This window comes from Jatropha curcas, chromosome 6, assembly GCF_041381405.1.
Source record: "Jatropha curcas cultivar XTBG-Jc1 chromosome 6, XTBG_Jcur_1.0, whole genome shotgun sequence".
In the NCBI taxonomy this organism is placed as follows: Eukaryota; Viridiplantae; Streptophyta; class Magnoliopsida; order Malpighiales; family Euphorbiaceae; genus Jatropha; species Jatropha curcas.
The window spans coordinates 22,037,288-22,045,934 of record NC_143156.1 but is presented as its reverse complement, the minus strand read 5'-3'; the positions used below and the strand labels follow the sequence as shown (position 1 = coordinate 22,045,934).

Sequence of the window (8,647 nt, the reverse complement as noted above, 5' to 3'; positions counted from 1 at the left end):
TCATTCCTATAATAAAATAAAATAATAAAATATAAATTTTATTTTTTGTTGCATATTAAACACCAAAATATAATTTTTATTATGTGGTGGTGGTGGTGGTGATAGAGCGGTGGTTGTGGTGGTCATGGTAGAGTGATTTGAGGTGGTGGCGGCAGAAACACAAAGTAATAATTGTAGTGGTGATGATGGTGGTAGAGCTGGTGGTAATGATGGTGGTTGAGGTGGTGGTGGAGCGATGGTGGTGGTAGTTAAGGTGGTGGTGATGTGGTGGAGCAATGGTGGTGATTAAGGTGGAGAAGCGACGGTGGTTGAGGTGATGAAGCAGTGGTAGTGGTGGTGGAGCAGGTGGTGGTGGGAGTGATGGTTTCTGAGGTGGCGATGAGGGTTGTGGAGTAGTGGTGGTAGTGGCGGCGCGGTGGTGGTAGTGTAACAGACTGATTTTTCTTTTAGTATCGGTAATAGTGATTTACCGGTCTGTGAATAGTACCATCGGTCCGGGACTTGGTATTATTTTAGTCCGGAAAAATTACTATGCATAGTTAATATTTTATTTACTATTTTTGGAGCATGTTTGCATGATTTAGGTGGGTAGAAAATATTTAATGAATATTTTTGGAAAGTTTATGTATTAAATGCATAATATTTATAGTGTGGTATATTAAGAAATAAATGAGGAATTATTTTAGCGGAGTTCATTTAATTAATTGGTGGAGTTAGATAAGAAGTAGAAGAGATTTATTTGAGGAATATTTAGAGCCATTGGATGAGATTACTTAGGACTTGATCTTAGCCACACATTTGACATGAAATTTGGAAGTCAAATTTGACTTTGGCACTTAAAGTAACACCACAAGACTTTTTGTTTTCTTCTCTTCTCTTCTCCACGCCATTTCCATCTTCTTCCTTCTTCTTTCATTTTCTTCATTTTCTTACCTCTAAATTTACCACCAAACTAGCTAATTAAACCATAGATTAGTACTTAATCCTTAAGAATTAAGAAGTAGAAGTTGAGTTTGGTGATTAAAAGCAAAGAGAAGTGAAGTTACCATTGAAGCAAGTAAGTTGTGGTTTTTGAGTTTTGTGAATTGTTAAGTAGAATTCATGGTTTAGACATGTTATTGATGCATTAAATCATGCTCCAACTATTTCTTTTGTCAAGTTTTGCTTGTAATGTTGATTTTTCATGCTTTGAAGAGGTTGGAGAACCATCCTCAAAGGGGAAAGAGAAAGCCAAGGAGTAAGGCTTTCCAAGCTTATTCAAGCTTGTTAATAAGGTTAGTGCAATCATAATTTCACTTGTTTAAGTTGTTTTTACATGGTTAGGGTTTTGAATATATTTTGGGAACTTTGTATGTTTTGTTGAAATTGCTGAATTTTAATGTGAGATGTGTTCTGCCGTGGGATTGGAACTCATTTTCGACCCCTTTATGCTTCCCATCTGTTTCTGACTTCTTCATGAAAGTTGTAGCTCTATTTCTCAGCTTTCCAAAACATATTCTTATGTCTAATTCCAATACTTGTAGCTCAACTTATGATTTAAATACCAAAACTGGTTCTGTTATGATGTCTTACCTGTCTATCCGAAATGATTGTCCATTTTGACCACTCAAATGGCAAAATAACGTTTTATGTTCTTCATAAAAGTTATATATTTACTTCTTATCTTTTCAACCCATCCTCTTGTGTCCAAATTGGATATACATAGCTCAACTTATGGCTGAAACACCCAAACTGACTCTGTTGTGTCGGGCCACATGCATTACTAAATTGAGTGCCCATTTTGACCACTATACTGACAAGATTAGGTTCTTAGTTCTTCATAAAAGTTGTTGCCCTGTGTCTTGAAAATTCTCTCGTTCTGGATTGGTTTCATTTGAGTGTTTGGTGAAGTAGGAATTCAAGAAACATTGGACTTGGTTCTGCTGAATCAGGTCTGATCTGTTGGTCTGTGTTCTGAGCTTTTGTTTGCTATCTTACTGTGTGATCTGGGCTGTGGTCCCTTCTGAACATTTGTATAATTTTGTCTTAGCTTTCTAATGAATCTAATTTCATTCAATTTGGAGACCCATAAGTCAACTTATATGTTAAAAACCCTGCAAAGGTCAAGTTTATGAAAATGCTGAAAAGTTCTTGATTTATGTACTTTTATACTATCTTAAGTATATATACATCTATAGTGTTTTGAGTAAGAATTTTGAACTGATGAGTACTAAATGAAGAGGTTTTGACTAAGAATTATTGCTTTTGTGAAAGAATGATTTTGATTTGGGCTCTACTATGCATGATTGAGACGTGGTATGATGAGATGGATTTTCTTATTGTGAAGCTATGATCATATGCTAGGGTTATCAGCCCTTATAAATAGGCGGACGCGCTTGTTTGTGTGATGGGGTGGTGCTTTCATGGGCCATGGTGGTGCTTTCATAGGCCACAATTTTGTGATGGGGGTGGTGCTTTCATAGGCCACGGTGGTGCTTTCATAGGCCACGAGTATGTGATGGGGGTGGCGCTAATATAGGCCACGATCAAATCTGCTTATGTTCATTCTGCATGAGTACGAGCCTCAACAAAAAATGAAATTTTATTGTTGCTATAAAAGAATGAAGACATATTTGTATTTATAATCTTCTCATTGCTTTCAAAGTATTTGAATTAAATGAATGCGATTTCGGTATTTATATAGTTGAGTAATTTCAGATTTGACTTGGCTTTTCTATTTAATTTAATTGTTGGTTATTTAGCACCACTGAGTCTTCCACTCAGCGCGTTGATTTTTATCACGCGCAGGTTAGGAGCGGAGGGTGTTCTTCAAGACCAGAGGATAAGCATCAGAGTAGAGATCACATTTTGGGTAGGATATTTTGTAAATGGTGATTTTTGGCATGTATATAAAGATTGTATTATGGAGGTTGTATATAATAAGTTTATAATGTATTAAGAGTTATGATTATTGAAGGAAATAACATCTTATTATATTTTTGTTGTATGATGATTATATATTCCTTGAAAGGAATGTGTTTAGACTATGATGCGTATATTGATGGATATTTAGAAGTGCTTGTGGTATGTTATGTTGAATTGGAGTTTTGGGGTTTGGAGAAAATTGGAAGTGTGTATATTTTCTTTGTGTGGCAAGTTAATTTTTAGGGGAAACTCTTGCGAAATTTTCGTAGGAATTTCCTTAAATATTATTTTCGTTAACAAAAAAAAAAAAAAACAAAACAAAATGTTAATTACTTGCCTCCTTATGAAAATTTAACCACTTCTAATTTGTGATCTAGCTTTAATAAGTGACATAAGACGGTGCTCCGGCACCAATTGTGGCATCCGCCGTCTGGTTCTTCGGGATTGGCCGGTGGGTGTTACATTTTGTGGTATCAGAGCATAGGTTTAGACGATTCTAGGAGATATGATTTGGTATGAGAGTTTATCCGATTTGGAGTCATGATATAAGTGATTTAAGTTAAATACATGCCATATTAGTCTGTTCTGGGAATTTCTCTCTGATGCGAATCCGCTGGTCTTTGTAGGTATTTAGTGATGTCTCAGCGCCTACCGGATGAGGAGGTGGACAGTTATGTCCCTCCAGAGGGTGCTATGTTAGAGGGCGGTAGGCCAGCCGGTGGTGATGCTGGTGGGATTTTGGGTTCCGATGCAGAGCGTGCCTCAGCTGTAGGGCAGGCTACTGCGGGTCCTGCGGGGCCTAATCAGGGTGATTTGGTACAGCAGTTGGTAGCTGCATTGAGGCAGGCTGCGGGAGCTGTTCCCCAGGCTCCAGTCGCACCAGCCCCTGTTCCAGTTCATACCCCGGTAGAGAGACTGAGGAAGTATCGTGTTGAGGATTTTATGGGTCGGAGAGATGATGATCCTTCTGTAGCAGAATTTTGGCTCCAAGCTACAGAGAGGGTTTTGGACCAGATGCAGTGTACTCCTGCAGATAGATTGATTTGTGCTGTTTCCTTACTAAAGGAAGAGGCTTACCTATGGTGGGAGTCTATGGTGAAGACAGCGAGAGTTGAGGATGTTACTTGGGATTTCTTTCTCTCTGCTTTTTGGGAGAAATATGTAGGGGAGTTATACACGGATCAGAGGATAGCAGAGTTCCTTGAGCTTAGGCAGGGACGGATGACTGTCTCCGAGTATGAGCGGGAGTTTCTGCGGTTGAGTAGGTATGCTTCTAAGTTGGTCCCTACTGAGGCAGATCGGTGTAAGCGGTTTCGGAAGGGGTTACTGGATGAGTATAGGATGCACTTGACATCCCAGCCCCACACTACATTAGCTGGTTTGGTGAAGGCTGCTACAGAGCTTGAGCTTATTCGGAATGAGAGACAGGCCAGAGGTCAGAGGATCCAGCAGAGCAGTCAGTATAAGAGATTTCAGAGTGCTACGTCTGGACAGACTTCAGGGGTCTAGTCTAGTAGCAAGAGATTTAGAGGCGGATCGCAGATGGGGGCCAGACCGGGCCAGACAGTTGGTCGGGGTATAGTTCCGAGATCAGCTCCTCCGGTTTCATCTGTTGCTAGTGGTGGAGGTGCTGCATGGTCAGGTATACCAATTTGCAGTCAGTGTGGCAGGAGACATATTGGGGTGTGTTGGAGAGCTACGCGAGCTTGCTATAGATGTGGATCCACTGAGCATATAATTAGGGATTGTCCTATGACTGTGACTCATCCAGCTCACCAGGTTGGGAGGCCAGCTCCCTATGTTCAGAGAGGCAGAGGTAGAGGCCGTAGTGAGGGATATGGTACTAGGAGTGAGAGACCCGTGTCTGAGACTGTGGAGAGACCAGAGGCTAGAGCACAGGCGAGAGCTTATGCCATCAGGACCAGGGAGCAGCGGGATGCGCCAGACGTCATTGCAGGTACCTTCTCTATCTTTGACACTTTTGTACTTGCTTTGATTGATCCGGGCTCCACGCATTCATACATATGCACACATGTGGGTAGACTGGGTAGTATGCATGCTGAGACATTAGAGCACAACGTTGAGGTTACTAGCCCTTTGGGTCAGAGTGTAGTAGTTGATCGGGTGTATAGAGATTGCCCTGTAGTCATTCATGGGTATGTATTTCCGGGTGATTTGATAGAGTTGCCTTTTCGGGAGTATGATGTGATATTGGGTATGGATTGGTTGTCTAGACATGGGGTCATTGTTGATTGTAGACGTAAGAGGATTACGCTTCAGACTCCGTCTGAAGAGGAGATTGTAGTTGTGGGGGAGAGGTCGGATTACCTCTCTAACGTTATTTCTGCTTCTACTGCGAGAAGACTGATCCAGCATGGTTGTGAGGCCTACTTAGCCTGTGTACTTGCTCCAGAGTCAGAGTCTCCTAGTGTCCATGATATACCCATAGTATGTGATTTTCCGGATGTGTTTCCAGAGGAGTTGCCTGGTTTACCTCCTGAGAGAGAGGTTGAGTTTGGTATTGAGGTTATGCCTGGTACTGCACCGATATCCATTGCTCCGTATCGGATGGCGCCTGCTGAGTTGAAAGAGTTAAAGATACAGATTCAGGAGTTGCTTGATAAGGGTTTTATTCGTCCTAGTGTATCTCCATGGGGTGCTCCAGTATTGTTCGTAAAGAAGAAGGATGGCTCACTTAGATTGTGTATTGATTACAGACAACTTAACAAAGTTACTGTGAAGAATCGGTATCCATTACCTCGGATAGATGATTTGTTTGATCAGTTGAGAGGAGCTAGTGTATTCTCGAAGATAGATCTGAGATCAGGCTATCATCAGCTAAGGGTGAAGGGATCAGATGTACCTAAGACTGCTTTCAGGACACGCTACGGTCACTATGAGTTTTTAGTGATGCCATTTGGGTTGACTAATGCTCCAGCAGTGTTTATGGACCTGATGAACCGGATCTTCCATCCTTATTTGGATCAGTTCGTGGTGGTTTTTATTGATGATATTTTGGTGTACTCTCCGACTAGAGAGGATCATGATCATCACCTACGAATAGTTCTGCAGACTTTGAGAGACCGACAGTTGTATGCCAAGCTCAGTAAGTGTGAATTTTGGTTAACTGAGATTGCTTTCTTAGGGCATGTTGTTTCTGCAGAGGGTATTCGGGTGGACCCGAAGAAGAATGAGGCAGTGCTCGATTGGAAGCCACCTACGAATGTCACAGAGATTCGAAGTTTCTTAGGTTTGGCTGGATATTACAGGAGGTTTGTCAAGGGGTTTTCTCTTATTGCAGCCCCTTTGACTAGACTTCTCCGTAAGGATGTCCGTTTTGAGTGGACTGATAGATGCCAGAGTAGCTTTGAGAAGCTTAAGGCGATGCTTACTGAGGCTCCAGTTTTGACACAGCCAGCTCCAGGCAGACCATATGATGTTTATAGTGATGCTTCGCATAATGGTTTAGGTTGTGTGCTTATGCAGGAGGGCAAGGTGATTGCTTATGCTTCCCGGCAGCTGAAGCCACATGAGAAGAACTACCCTACCTATGATTTGGAGTTAGCAGCTATTGTGTTTGCCTTGAAGATTTGGAGACATTACTTATATGGTGAGAAATGCCACCTGTATACGGATCATAAGAGCCTTAAGTATTTGCTTACACAGAGAGAGCTTAACCTGAGGCAGCGCAGATGGTTAGAGCTACTTAAGGACTATGAGTTCACTATTGATTACCACCCGGGTAGAGCTAATGTAGTGGCAGATGCACTCAGTAGAAAGGCATTAGTTGCTCTTCGTGCTATGAATGCACACTTATCTGTGACTAGAGATGGTGCTCTTGTAGCAGAGCTTATGGTGAAACCTAGCCTACTGCAGCAGATTAGAGATGCACAGCAGGGTGATGAGACTATTTCCTTATGGAAAGGCCTAGTCAAAGAGGGTAAGAAGAAGGGATTTGAGATTAGAGAGGACTGCTTGTATTTTGGGGATCGAATTTGTGTGCCTAAAATTTCAGAGTTGAGGAAGAGTATCTTAAAGGAAGCTCATAGTAGTCCCTATGCTATGTATCCTGGCAGTAATAAGATGTATCATGATTTGAAATCACACTATTGGTGGCCGGCGATGAAGAGGGATATCACAGATTATGTGTCGAGGTGTTTGACATGCCAGCAAGTGAAAGCAGAGCATCAGTTTCCTTCTGGTTTGTTACACCCTACTTCTATTCCGGAGTGGAAATGGGATAGGATTACCATGGATTTTGTGATTGGGTTGCCTCCTACACCTAGAAAGAAAGATGCTGTATGGGTAATAGTTGATAGACTAACTAAGTCGGCACACTTTCTTCCTGTTAGGACTGACTTCACCATGGAGCAGTATGCAGAGCTTTATATAGATGAGATAGTGAGATTACATGGGGTTCCTTCTTCCATCATTTTAGATAGAGATCCGAGATTTACTTCTAGATTTTGGAAGAAGCTACATGAGGCCCTGGGTACTAAGCTGAATTTCAGCACAGCTTTTCATCCTCAGACTGATGGTCAGTCAGAGCGGGTTATTTAGATTTTGGAGGATATGTTAAGAGCTTGTGCTATTGAGTTTGAGGGCAGTTGGGAGAAGTACATTCGACTTACTGAATTTGCCTACAATAACAGTTATCAGTCGAGCATTCAGATGGCTCCCTTCGAAGCACTATATGGCAGGAGATGTAGGACTCCACTGTGTTGGTCGGAATTGAGTGAGGGTAAGATTATAGGTCCAGATTTGATTCGAGACACAGAGGATAAGGTCAGAATTATCAGAGATAGATTGAAAGCAGCATCAGATCGTCAAAAATCTTATGCGGATTTGAAGAGGAAAGATATAGAGTATGCAGTGGGAGATAAGGTTTTCCTTAAGGTATCTCCGTGGAAAAAGATATTGATATTTGGAAGAAAGGGTAAGCTTAGTCCTAGGTTCATTGGTCCATATGAGATCATTGAGCGTGTGGGTCCATTAGCCTATAGACTAGCTTTACCACCAGACCTGGATAGGATACATAATGTTTTCCACGTGTCTATGTTGAGGAGGTATCGGTCCGACCCATCACATGTGATACCAGTTGATTCTGTTACCATAGAGCCAGATTTGACTTATGAGGAAGAACCAGTGAGGATACTTGCGAGGGAAATCAAGGAACTAAGGAATAAGAGAATTCCTTTGGTAAAGGTCCTTTGGAGAAACCATAAGACCGAGGAAGCTACATGGGAAAGTGAAGATATTATGAGACAACAGCATCCTCAGTTATTTACACCAGGTAAATTCGAGGACGAAATTCTTTTAAGGGGGGGAGAACTGTAACAGACTAATTTTTCTTTTAGTGTCGGTAATAGTGATTTACCGGTCTGTGAATAGTACCATCGGTCCGGGACTTGGTATTATTTTAGTCCGGAAAAATTACTATGCATAGTTAATATTTTATTTACTATTTTTGGAGCATGTTTGCATGATTTAGGTGGGTAGAAAATATTTAATGAATATTTTTGGAAAGTTTATGTATTAAATGCATAATATTTCTAGTGTGGTATATTAAGAAATAAATGAGGAATTATTTTAGCGGAGTTCATTTAATTAATTGGTGGAGTTAAATAAGAAGTAGAAGAGATTTATTTGAGGAATATTTAGAGCCATTGGATGAGATTACTTAGGACTTGATCTTAGCCACACATTTGACATGAAATTTGGAAGTCAAATTTGACTTTGGCAC

The 8,647-nt window shown here is 41.1% G+C and overlaps 1 long non-coding RNA gene across 1 annotated transcript; it reads left to right on the top strand.

Annotated features, from left to right (window-relative positions):
• Positions 1-934: 934 nt before the first annotated feature.
• Positions 935-2,909, top strand: LOC149495712 (uncharacterized). Its single transcript, XR_016321191.1, has 3 exons — positions 935-1,057; positions 1,195-1,274; positions 2,788-2,909. It is a non-coding gene; the product is annotated as an uncharacterized LOC149495712 (long non-coding RNA).
• The last annotated feature ends 5,738 nt before the right edge of the window (positions 2,910-8,647 follow it).